Raw genomic sequence first — 14,185 nt, 5'->3', positions numbered from 1 at the left:
CCCTACTAGCCATCAGACTATTCAGTGATGCACCAAGATATACAAGATATATCCTTAGAAATCTTAGTTACACATGTCCTCTTCTCCAATCACCCCAAACTAAGCTTCACTGCACAGAACATGCTTTCTATGCCCTTGTTCTTAAACTGTCAGAATCTCTACATTCCTTTTTAAAGAACATATTTCGTCACCTCATTTTTTCAATCAGAAATGAAAGCACATTTCAAGACTGTGGGAAATGCAACTGCTATCTCTCTGGTCATTTAATTTAATCTGTTCATACCCTTCTTCTCTTTACATTACTTCTACTTTTGATTGTAATTTTTTCAACATGCCTTTTTTTTTATTGTCTTTTGTCAGTCACTCTGTATATAATGTCATTTATCTGTTTTGTTTACCCTGGGGTTGAGAATGAAATAGGTCCAGTAGGAAAAGTGGTCTACCTTCGTTGACAAGTTCAAAATAAATAAATAAACAAATACATACATACATAAACATAAATAAATAAATAAATAAATACAATTCTCTTCTTGCTGTTACAGGGAAAAGTAATGCCTTCCTAATGAATCATTGACTAATCTTCCCTGCTGGATTTAACTACTGTGGTGTGCTAGATATGTGTATGTCTCTAAATTTACTCTGCCTACCAGCTACTTAGAGTTATACTGCAACAGTGTGCTGATTCCTGTTCTCTGGACCTATCTGCAAACTGCCTCTCAGTTAAACAGGATACTTGAAAAGTTTATCTTCTGGTGTCTTACAAGCACCCTGTTTACTCTACCTACCAGCTACTTAGTTATACTGCAACAGTGTGATTATTCCTGTTCTCTGGACCTGTCTGCAAGCTGCCTTTCAGTTAAACAGGATACTTGAAAAGTTTATCTTCTGGTTTCTTACAAGCACCCTGTGTAGGTTTACATTTAAATATCTTTGGATTCCTGACACTTTGTATAATACATTTCTGAGACTTGCACGCTAGGACCTGCACCCCCCCCTGCATTTTCCTTGCAGGACTTTAAATCTTTATTTCTACTTGGGTAATCTTGGGTTTCTGCTGGCTTACTCCCATTAACATTACCCTGCAAAGAACAGTGTATGTGTTCAACTTTCCTTATATGTAGGGTAGCACACACTCAATCAGACCAACGCTATCCCCACCTGAAACCCTCTTTAGCCAACCCCACCTTTACGCCCACTGCCTAATAATATCCTTTACACTCATTCCAAGTGGAAAAGTTTTAATTTGGCTACAGAAATCAAGTGTAGCCCAAACAGACTATATTTACCACTTATCCTGCAATCCTTGCCAAAGGTTTTAGCCTGCTCCATTCACTCTGCTCACTCTGCTCCTCTCCCTACCCCCAAATTCCACCCACCCCAGCTGTACTCAAATTTAATCTAGCAAAAGACCGCTCCCACTAATATCCAACCAATCAACTCATACATCCCATAATCTCCACCCCTCAACTCCTCCTTCCTACTTATGATACATCCTAATCCCAACACAGTCATGTCACTAACTACTACAATTATAATCCTTTTCTGCACTATTCTAGCATTTATTACTTCTTACGAAGACATTTCAGTCAATTCTCTCAACCACTTCCATTGCACTCTGTCAACTACCCCTCTCAAATTTTCACCACACAATTTCACTACTTCAACCCCAAAATGCCTCCTTCCACCACACCTACCTAATTACCAAGCCCACACCTCATCTGAATGCAAATTATTTTTAAAATACCACAAGCATTTCACTGCATATATAAAACATATCCTCAGCATTCTATCTAAACCTACTCTCAGTGGAGAAGTGCACCCTAACCCTTGCTCCAATTACTCCAACCTCTCCACAACCCCCCTCCAAATAGCTCCCCTATCACCCAAATCACACGTAATAAAAAGCCAATAGACCTCCTCATTATGTCTCTTAACATCAGAAGCATCTGTAACAAAATCCAAGACCTCCAGGCATACATACACCTCTATTCCCCTGACATCCTTATCCTAACCAAATCTTGGATTAAACCTCACATCAAAAGTGAAGAAATACTCCCACATGGATATAACATCCTCCGCAAGGACAGAATATCCAGAAAAGGAGGAGGAGTGGTACTGATGTATAAACATCACCTCAATATCCAAATCCTCACCCAGTCAGCTCCCCAGCTTGACAAGGAAGAAATCCTCTATGCTACCCTAAAATTAAATCCTAAGAAAGCAATCAACTTAATAGATTGCTACTTCCCTCCAGGCCAAAATATACCCCCCTTGAAAACCTATTAAACTGGGCCAATCTCTCCCTACCACAAGAAACCATCATACTTCGTGACTTTAACATCAACTGGCTATCCTGCAATAGTAAACCCCCAGCACTCCACCTAGATCTCCATGGCTTCTCACAGCTTATACAATCCCCAACCAGGATAAATAAAAACCCAGAAAATCACACCATTCTTGACTGGGCCCTAGTCAACAAAGATCCTCACTCTTACCTGGCAGGCTCCTTACCTAACTCCCTAAGTGACCACTCCCCAACCTTCCTACTAAAACACCACATAAATAGCAGCAAACCCATTGTCCACTGACACATACTCTACAAAGCTAAATTCAACTCCAGCTCCTTCACCACCACCCTACAAAAAATAAACTGGTCACCCCTAAAATACCTCAAACTAGATGAAGCAGTCCACTACTTTAACAGCACTTTCCTCAACATCCTTAACTCCCATGCCCCCCAAAAATGCACCAAAATCTGAACTAAAAAATCCCCCTGGCAACAAAAAAACACCAAAGACCTTATGAAATCCAGGGATAAAATATGGGGACAATGGTGCTCAACCAAAAACCCCTCAGATAGGCAACTATTCCTTGAACTATGTAACAAAGTCAAAAAGCAAGTAAAAGCAGACAAAGCCCTTTTCTATCAGACATCCCTAAACTCCTCCCAAAACAACCCAAAGCAATTCTGGTCCACAATTAACTCTATCCTCTGCCCAGGGAAGGTAAACACCCCCCCCCCACCAACCACCCCTCTCTCCACCTATAGCATAGCTGACTCTTTCAACAAACATTTTACAGGAACTGTTCTATCCCTAACTAAAAACACGTACCTACATCAACACTCCCCACACCCAAACCAACTCCACCCCTCCCTCTCTTCTTCCTTTCCACAGTACCCACCTCCAACATAAAAAAAAAAAAAAACTACTGACAAAACTTAAATCTACAAGACTAGCAGCTGACAACCTGCCCACAGAATACCTAAAAACAGCAGCTGATATTTTAGCTTATCCCATCTCCATATTAATCAACCGCTCCATATCTGAGTCCTACATGCCAACCTTATGGAAAATATCCCACACCATACCCCTACACAAAGGCGGCCCCACAACAGACATCTCCAACTACTGCCCCATTGCCATCCTCTCGCCTCTCTCCAAGATACTCAAAAAATGCATCAACTCACAGATCTCCAATTATCTCCTAGACAATAATCTCCTCTCCTACACACAGCATGGTTTCAGACCACACCATAGCACCACAACTGCTCTGTTCTCCTTCACTAACACGATTCTCCAACATAAGAACAATGGCCTTTTCTCCTCTGCTGTATTTCTTGACCTATCGAAGGCTTTTGATATTGTATCACATGATCTTCTACCCTCTGCATTCTCCAACCTCTCCTTTTCCATACTTGCCATCAGTTGGTTACACAGTTATCTACACGGCCAGCAGCAGTCAGTTGTCTGGCACAACAATCTATCCCCTTGCCTCCCTGTTACTCTTGGGGTTCCCCAAGACTCCATCCTTGTCCCCTTGCTTTTCTCCATTTTTACCAATGACCTGCACACTGCCACAAAACATGCCTCCCTCATACAGTATGCAAATGACTCCACTTTCATCTGCTCAGCTCCAACTCTAACAGAACTACAACAGATCACTCAAGCATCTTTCTCTTCTGTTGAAAGTTGGCTATTAAATGCTCAACTCCTCCTTAACCCAAATAAGACCAAACTCCTCATCTTTCAACCCTCAAAATTTATCCCGAACATCTCCCATTTCAACATACTTGACAAAGACAACACTTCCATCTCACCAACAGCTCACACTAAGCTACTTGGTGTACAGATTGACAATAAAATAAAATGTGGCACTCACATATCACTCACAATAAAAAATGTCCACAAAAAAATGAGTGCCTTGTACAGAAACCAACAATACTTAACTAAACCAGCCAGAATCTCTTCCGCAACTTCCCAACTAATCTCAACCCTACTCTATGCATCACCGATACTCACAAATCTTCAACAATCAGGCCTAAAGAAACTCGAAGCCTGATACAATAAAATTGCTAAATTTGCATCAGGGGACTGCCACCGCATTCACCACTGTGTCGCCCTTAGAAACCTAGACTGGCTTGAGTTCCCTCAACTCCTACACCTAACCCAACTTGCCTTTGCTCATAAACTTTTAAACCACCCTCTTAAAATTCCCTCACTTCATACACTTCTCCAACCTTACCAATCCTCCAGACCCCTTCGCTCCTGCAACAAAAATCAACTCCAAGTCACCAAACCCAACAACTCTGCAGGGGAAGTGCTATTCTCCTACTCTATATCCAAAATTTGTAACTCACTTCCCACTGCCATAACTACCCTCCCTTCCATCAGTCTCTTCAAAAATGCTCTTAAAGCACACCTAAAATTTCACTGGCTATGTCCTTGTCCATACCCCAACTAACCCCCCCTTCTCCTGTACCACTAATTAGCTGCCAGCTCTACTATTAGCTGTCAACAGGTTATCAGTATTTCATTACTATTTCATATCCTTTAACTAGCAGATGATTGCAGTACAATGTTTACACTTTTCTCTATGTGAGAAATTAATACTACTGGGCACATGTCATGCACCTTATATTGTTATTATACTCTGACATATGTCAATACCTGTCAGACTATGACTTTGCTATAAATACGCTGTTTTTTTTTCTCTGAAATGCTAGATTATACTCTTATATTATGTGAAATTTTGCTTGTCTGAATATATGGAGCCTTCCTTGTGATATTATACTCTGACATATAGGTCATTTCTCCTGTTGAACTGTGTCTTTACTATAATTATACTGTTTCTTTTTTCATCTGATATGCTAGATTGTACTCTTATATTATGTAAATCTCATATGTCTGAATATATGGAGCTTTTCTCCCCGCGCTTCCACTGAAAATGGGCATATACCCAGTCGGACTTTCCTGGTCAATAAATGTAAAATAAATAAAGTAAATAAATAATAACACAACTCATTAAAACAAAGAGTTGTTAAAAGTGGTTTTATTAGTACAGTAAGCAAGTCAGCCATGGGTGTAGCAGGGAGTGTACACCACACTTACCTAACTTGTATAGCTAAGCTCTAAGCCACATAACAATGGGAAAAGGGCCAAAAACACACTTTTAACAGCTCATTATTTTGAGGACCTGTAGCTGTGATTTGTTGTGCCATGATAAGTCTTTAGGTTTAGAAACAAGGGTTACCTATGGCAGGTGCTGAGCAGGCAGCTGATTTCTACCTGCAATTGTGTTTTTATGTTCAGTAAATTGCAACATCTGATCAAGGAAATCCCCAGTGTTAGATGTTAGGAGTTTGCCAACAGCAGATAGCTTGTCACTTTACCAGGTGGTTACATCATCTGCATATAGTTGTTGTTGTTGCTATTATCAATGTTGTTTTTCAGTCATTTAGTTAAATCTGTCTCTTGAAGGTTCCAAGGGTTTTAGCACATCAGGCTTTTCTGTCAACAACTGCTTCCTTACTTCCTGCAAATTCAAATGCATTGCTTTGGTAATGCTATCCATCTTAATTCTCTGTTGCACTTTCTTATTTTCCATTTCATGTTTCCAACCATTATTGCTTCTCCAGTAAATCCTTTATTTGCTTTTTGTTGCTAAAGCATGTGAGTTTTCCTCTAAACTGATCTTGTAGTCCAAATACTTTTCAAATGTGTTCTCTAGCACCACATTTCAAAAGCACTGATTTTGTGGTGTACGCTCTTGCCTGTAGTCCAATGTTACAGCTATATGTCTTTACTGGAAAACTATGCTTTTGAGTATATGAACATTTGCTGACAATGTGATGCCTTTTATCTCTATTAAAATATTACTCAGCTTTACCATAGGTTCATACTAAGCTAACTGCCCTTGTGAGCCATTTTAAGCCTAGCCAATTATCCCTTGTGAGACTCAAACCCTGCACCTTGTGTTTGTAAGGTAAACACCTTAACCATTAGGCCACCCTTTACCTTAACCATTAGGCCACCCTCCCACCTCTTTAGCTAGCCATAGCTTTCTCTCCTACTAATTCATGGCAGCGTTCACCATCTACAGAAATCTTTCATCCTTAGGAAATAAAACCTGTCGCTGCATACACTTCTCCGTTTATTTGCAAATAACTGATTGGGCAAGATAACATAATTTTATTTTAATTATTTATGTTGAGCATCAAGATAGGTTTTGTGCTTTTGACTTGCAGTTTCATCAGTAGGCTCTTCAGCTGTGCCTCATTTCCAGCCATCTGTGTGGTGTTGCCTGCTTACCTGAGGTTATTATTTCTCCTGTTAGTTTTGATTCCAGCGTTTACTTTGTCTAAAACATAATTTTTTGCATGACATAGTCAGCGTTTATTATTAAGTAGATGCCAAGGCAATTATCTCCTTTCTCAATATTCATTTCATTGTTCAGTTGTAAATTGTGCTTATCTTCTACATACAGATTTATCAAGAAGCAAATAAGGTGAGACAGTATTCATATTTTTCTCAAAATGTGCCACAGTTTGCCAAAGTTCACACATTCAAAGGCTTTAGACAAGCTAGCAAATCAGGAGTATTGTTTTTTTTCTATTATACAGAATATATTGGCAATGCTTTTGCATTGCCCTTTCTTGGAATTGCAATATAAATTGAACCTTTCCAGTCAAATAGCCACCACTTTTTCCAAATTGGCTAGTGAATTCTAAGAAACTCTGTAACAGCCTTATTTTCCAGAATTAAAAAGAAAACACCTAATTCCATTCCTTTCTGATTTGTTTTTAGCAAATTTTTTTGGACCCATTTAACTTCCCTTTCCATAATGTCTGGCTCTAGACCAGAGAACATAACAATGCATGCATTCATGATGTTAGGGTCCTTCTTATGTAGACCTTCTGTATAGTCCTGCTGCCTCTTCTTAATATGTTATACTTCTGTAAGGTCCCTTTTATCCTTGTCATTTATCATGCACATTTTTCCCCTAGAAGTTTTCCTTAATAACATCAATTTTCTTGAGAAGGTCTTTTATCTTTCCCATTATATTGTCTTTTTCCAATTCTATACTAACAAATTTACGTGTGCCTGATGTCATCTTGCTGGTCTAAAGTCATGCATTTAGTTTAATATTTTTACCTGTCTCTATTACCTTTTTCTCTCCTTCTTTCCCAGGTCAATTCCAGTTTTCCAAAGCTTCCACAGACAGCCATTTTAGCTTCATAATCTTTTTGTTTGAAATATTTTATTGCCCTTCTGAACAATATCACAGGCTGATGTCCATAGTTTTTCTGGTGCTATATTCCTGAGATCTAACTCCATAAATTTGTTCTTTATCTATACTACATATTCACTTGGAATACTGTATCTCATTGGCCCAGATGCTTTTCTTGTTTTCATTAATATATTTTTAAACTTGTGATTCAATTTCAGTGCTCTGAGCCACAATCAACTTCAGGTCTTATTTTTGCTGGCTGTTTAGAGCTCTTGAATCTCTGGCTGCAAAGTATATAGTGAATCTGATTTTTCTGCTGATCATCTAGTGATATCCATATGTAAAGTCATCTGTTAGGCTGTTCAAAGAGAATGTTGACTATAACCAGTGAATTATGTTACCATAATTGCCTAATGCCAATACCATATTATACTCCAAAGCCAAGGTTGCTCAGTATTTTAGTTCAAGCTTGACTTACTTGTGACAAATGTGATATCAGTTTTGGTGTCATTTCAAAATATGCTACAGATCAAGATAATACCTGGTCACATTCCTTCTATCTGTAGTTGGAGTATACATTTGAGGCTATTACCAAAGATGTTGTGATTAAGAAGTATTTCCACTGTATCCAGTGCCATCAAGGCAAAGATACATTTTGTACTTGAATTATTGTACTTTTTATTCACTATTTAAGTTATTGATACTGTTTTCCAATAATTACACTGCATTTGAAACATGTTTTGTTGAAAAAGTCAACTTTTCTCCTTGACTCTTGTTTCAAGAGCTGATGTCATTTTAATTGCCTTGCAAGGGTTCAATTTAGCTAGGAAATATGATGTTTTGTTGTTGCATTGCAGTTAGGGGCCCTTTTTACTGGGCCTTTACATTATGAGGACTAGGATCATCACTCTTGTGGCAGAAGGTGTATACCTGATCAAACTGAGTTGGGAAGCACTCCAGAAGGGCTCAAAGTGTAATTGTTAATTGGCCAAAGAATTAGGAGTTAGATTTCAGTTTATTTTCTGCTGCTATAAATTAGGTATATTGGTATGAATGAAACATCAGTGCTTAACAATGCCCTGTACAGATGGAAATGTTTGGATAATAAAGGCACCTATAAAACTAACTTTATTACTAAAATCTGTAAATTACTGAGGCTAAAACAAAGCCATTGGGATGAGACATTCTAAGAGCAGCCAGTTAGTACACCGAATAGCACTGCTATATATCTTAGCACTACCTAACCTAGTCTAGAGCTAAACTCCAGAGACTACCCTAGTCCTTAACCTACAGAAGCCACTCCCAAATTCAGGTCTGGACAATATGAATATGCAATTTCCAAATGTTGCTGTAGCCATCCTGGTATTTATGGGGATCTTGAAACAATGTAGCAATAGTCTCATGCTCACAGATAACCATTTAATCCTTAAAGAAGGAAACACAGAGCTATATATATATATATATATATATATATATATATATATGCACACACACACATATTCATTGCAGGCAAAAATCTTGCATGCTAACAAAGTTGTCAAGAACACATACACACTACATCCATTAAATATGCAGTCCGCCACACACATAGATCAACTTATGCTTAGGCACTATAAAGCAATCTTCCCAATCTGCAATAAGTCCCTATAAACGGCAATGTCTGCCCTTAGCAACCTTTGAAATATTCACAAAATGCAACACGAAACACCACACCTAAGCCTACAACTACCAGAGCATCAAGAGTTTTGCCCATAAGGAAATCAATCTCTTTATCTAGGACTATTGTCACAGGGGACTGATTGTATGACACACAGATGCCCCACTCACCAGAATGAAGAAGGAGAAGATATCTGTTAGTTGATTATATGGAGCCGGGATCCAATGAATTATGCATGCACTACAAGTACCAGTACGATTCTATCATAGTCCATGTTGGCATAAATGACCTGAGATGTACCTACATGGACTATATGAAGAGATACATTATTGATCTTTTAGAATATGTGTCTCAGGTAGGTATGTACATTGCATTGAGCAGCATTCTACCTACTCAAAGGATGATGCTATAGTATGAACAAAAGATGTTTGACTTCTGATGCTATAGTACGAACAAAAGATGATTGACTTCAATAATTGGCAGAGTTTCTGGTGTCACTCCAGTGGGATTCAGTATTTGTCAGCCTGGAAGGACATGGTTAGCAAACCATGTTGCTTTGCAAAGGATGGTCTGCACCTGCTCCGTCAGGCTTCCAAATATTGTCTAAAACATTATCCAGATGATTAGAGCCTTTTTTATGCAATGGTAAATTGACCAACCTACTGACATAGTAAATAGAATTCAAAGAAACCTAAAGGTATTATGCTCAATACTAGTAGCATAAACAAGAAACTCCATACCCTACAAGATCTCCTCAATCTGGAGAATATACACAACTGTGCCATTACCAAAATGTGTTATAAAGCCCCAGAAAGTACTCTGGCAGTGCTAGGTTTTGGTGCCTTCTACACATTTAGACTATCAGCTGCACAGAGCGGGACAAAAGGTGGAGGGGTCTTGATCTACATTAACAAGTCTACCACTAGATTAATTAAACAGGATGATGCCCTGGAGTTTATCCATGTGCAAATCACCTTAAAGTCCCATATCATATCCTAGCAAGCTATAGGTCACCCACTAAGGCACAAGAACCCATAGCTCATATCTAGACCTACTGAAAACACTCACCATTCATCCAAACACACTGTATACGGAAGACTTTATCTACTTCTCTATAGACTGGAAACCATGCAGTGCTTCAAACTTGCAGGCACAACGATTCCTGGACTTTATTAATATAAAAACACTTGACCAGATAGTGCGAATGCCCACTAGAGGTTCATACATACTGGACCTATTCTTAAGCAAACCAGATCCTATTAAGTGATAGTTTGTTTAAATTCCATGCCCCTCCTAATCCCAAGTTCACAGCAACCTATGAGGGGTTGTTCATCAAGACCCTGTACAACCATGTAAATAGCTGTATAGAGGCTGCTGTACCTACTAAAAATAAACCAAAAACAAACTCTAAAAACATACCACACCGGTAGAATCCTAACCTTAATAGGGCATAAAATAAATGATAAACATTTAAAGCCATGGCCTAAATCAGAATGATCAACTTTCATAATGATAAGAGCTCCCTAACTAATCTAAACAGGAAACTAAGGGGACTAATTAGGTTAAACAAGGTCAAGATGGCCTCATAAGCTAAAGATAACCACAATGCCTTGTACAGCTATGTACAAATCCTCAAAGGAAGCACACAGTAGTGTGCTGAACTAATTTTTAATGGTGCCATCTTCACCAAGAAGAGTGACATAGGGAATTTGCTGGTTGACAAATTCAGCTCAGTCTTCAACCTCTTACCCCCCTACCTCCACCCCATGAAAATACCAACTAGAATACTCCCCAAACTATTATCAAGGAGCAGGTCCTGGCAGTGCTCACTATGGCCACAAACACAACCTCAATGGGTCCTGGTAATAACCCAGGGTGCCTCATAAATATCCTGAAATATGTCCTATCAGGTCGACTTGAGTCACTGTTCAACTATAACTACAAAACAGGATTTGTACCACATGAACGCAGGACTGCTAATCACACTTCACAAGATGGACCATCAGCCAGTCTTGGAAACTACAGACTCATCCACCAGACAAGTCTAATATGCACAACCATGGAATGAATCAAAAAAAAGATAGGCGACCTTTAGACCCTGGACCCAAACCAGTTTGGGTCTGTCAAGGGAAGGTCATGCCTACTAAATCTGATGGGCATCTTTGAGAAGGTCACAGAGGAAATGGATGAAGAAAAAATGGTACATGTCATTTACCTGGATCTGAAAAAAGTGTTCAGCACAATAAGCCACTCAGGTATAGTTGACAAATTCACCAAATTAGGCATAAACTCCTCTATAACTCAATGAGAAATCTGCTGGCTCACAGACAGGATCTAGGAAGTTTGGATTGGTGAGACCACCTCCATTAAGAGACCATTCTCCAGTAGTGTAACTCTTATTTGGTATCTACTTCTTGGAGGGCAAGACTAATGTCAATTGGCTTTGGCTGACCAAGTTCACAGATGACTGCAAAATGGGAGCTATCATAGATTTCTGCCTTGATACAAATATTTTGCAAGAGGGTCTCACACAGACTGGTGCCAAAGTGACAGATCAAAACTCAATGCCAAGAAATGCATTACAGTGTCTTATGGTAAAAGGGCCACCCGGGCTAATAACTCCATAAATAAGACAATCCTAAAAGTTGACTTCGTAGTCAGGGTTCTGGGATCATATGTGGACAGCAGCCTGACTTTGACCAACACATAGCAAAGGTAGTAGGAAAATCATTCTATGTCACCCAAATTATAAGTAAGGGTATACCATCCAGGTCCAAAGAAGTCATAGTGGCACTTTACTCAGCCCTTATCAGGCCCATATTGAGTATAATACCCACTTTAGCATGCACCTGACCAGACATATTCAACAGCTGGAATGCCCACCAAAAGAATCCAGGGTATAAGCACTTTGTCCTATACAAATATATGCAGTCTCCTATTGGTTGCTGAAAGGCAATCTGTGTCTGGCATAAAAGGCATCCTCAGATACAGGGCTGATGGACCTTTTCCCACTCTGCAAAATGAACAACACCAGAATCAATACATCTAAGGATTTTAATTTTGTTTGCAACATGAATATGACATGTTGGTGAGGCAAATATGTGTCTTAGAGGATCTACATGCTCTGGAAAAGGCTCCCCATTCATTTGAAGCAGAGTCCATCCCTTACCCTTTTTTAAGCCTAAACTTGACCAATGTATGGGAGATCAGAAATTCATCAGGCGTGGCCATCATTTCTCTGTTAGTCAGAGGTAGACAGTAAAAATGCCAAATAACATACATCCCATATGAGCTTTAGAAACTTCCTAAATGACATACTTCTATCCTAATAAACACCTGGGATACAAAGGGACACAATTTGGGTTGGGATGCATGGCAAGGTTTATAAAGACGTCTGTTGTCATTCGCTTAGTAAGAGTTATGTGCTATCTGACATTCACATATTATGAACCTACAAACCAATGAACTGCAATCTGGAATGCCTTACCGTGTAGTCTGAATGAGGTCAATTTATAATTTTTTTGGTTGTAACAAAGCACTGCTTTTGACAGTTTTGCAACTCCATTTATTCTGCAAGACTGTTGACCACCAGACCTCTCAACTGTCCCGATTCTGAAGAAATATTTTCTATTTTCAGGCCTAATTTACCCCTACACATGATGTTCCTATTTTTGGAGGTATGTCTCTATTTTTGTTCTTGATTTACCCCTTTGCACAATTTTTTAAATTCCCCTCATCACATGTGATGTTCGAAGCTGTCTAGTATACAGTAAACCGCCTTATGTTACCATCAAACTACTGTCAACAATAATTTAAAGAAAGAGTACACACCTCTTACATTTCCTCTTTTCTGAAGCAAAAATAAATTACCTTGACTGGAAAATTTTGCAATACAGTTTAATGCAATCTACAAATTTTACACTGTCTCCTTGATAAGGTGTTCATATTTGTTTCCAGCAATTTTGTAACGCTGTGTTTTTTTAAACATGTTTCTAAGTAGTATTTCACTTTCTGAGTAGAAGCAGTAAGAGTTATGTGCTAACTGACATTCATATTATGCTAATTAGATGTCTAGATTTTTGGCTGGATGTTCCTACTTTTCAAGGGCCTTTGTTCCTGTTTTCAACATCTGCAGGTTGAGAGGTACATTGACCACAGTGGAAAAGCTGATAATTGTCTGATATAGAATGACCCATTATACTTAATTTTAATTTACTAAGTCTAAAGATCTCTATGTTTCATTTTGTCATATCTTCCTTAACCATATCAGGTTCATAGTTCTTGTGTTACGAGTTCTCATGGTGCAGAACTATTTGTAGCATCAGACTTTCCTTTCATCTCTGTCAACTTCAGTGGATGGACATTCTTTCAGCCTCAATCCATCTTCCTCATAACCCTTATTACTATTCTTACTTGTGCACTGCTTTTCTTGGTAGTTTGCTGGATACTTTTACATCTGAGAGTCTCATCTCTTGGTGCCATTTCAACACGTCTTCAGCTGCTTTTGTCCATAGGGGTTTCTGGCAAAAATGCTGGTGTGGCTTGCCATTACCTTCTCTAGCAGGCCATCTGTACTCTCATGTCTCTAATGACTTGCCTGGGGTTAGGTGACACTGCATGCTATAACTCATAATTTCAGTGAGATGCACAAGCCCCTTAACTATGATAAGGTAACAGGACAGAAGCAAATTCAGTGTATAAAATACAGTACATATAGTAGTATGAGTATATGTAAGGGAGAGAAGGAGCTGGAGTTAACAAATGTAGCAAACAATCATGATCACAGACCAGATCCCTACAGTATTCAAGATTTTGCAGTCCTGCCAGTGACCTCTATAGCAACTATAAACATTTTTTGGGAAAATTTCTCAACTCTGTTAAAATGTCTAGTAGACAGCTAACTTAATGTCAGTACTGAAAAACAGCCTCTGTTTTGTTTGCTGTACAACAAAAGCTATCCAGCAATATATAATATGAATTAAGGTTCCTGCTAAGTCTGTAACTGTTAATGTGCATCAA

Source organism: Protopterus annectens, chromosome 2.part2, assembly GCF_019279795.1.
Source record: "Protopterus annectens isolate FY-2018-M chromosome 2.part2, PAN1.0, whole genome shotgun sequence".
In the NCBI taxonomy this organism is placed as follows: domain Eukaryota; kingdom Metazoa; phylum Chordata; order Ceratodontiformes; family Protopteridae; genus Protopterus; species Protopterus annectens.
This window is presented reverse-complemented; position numbering follows the sequence as displayed.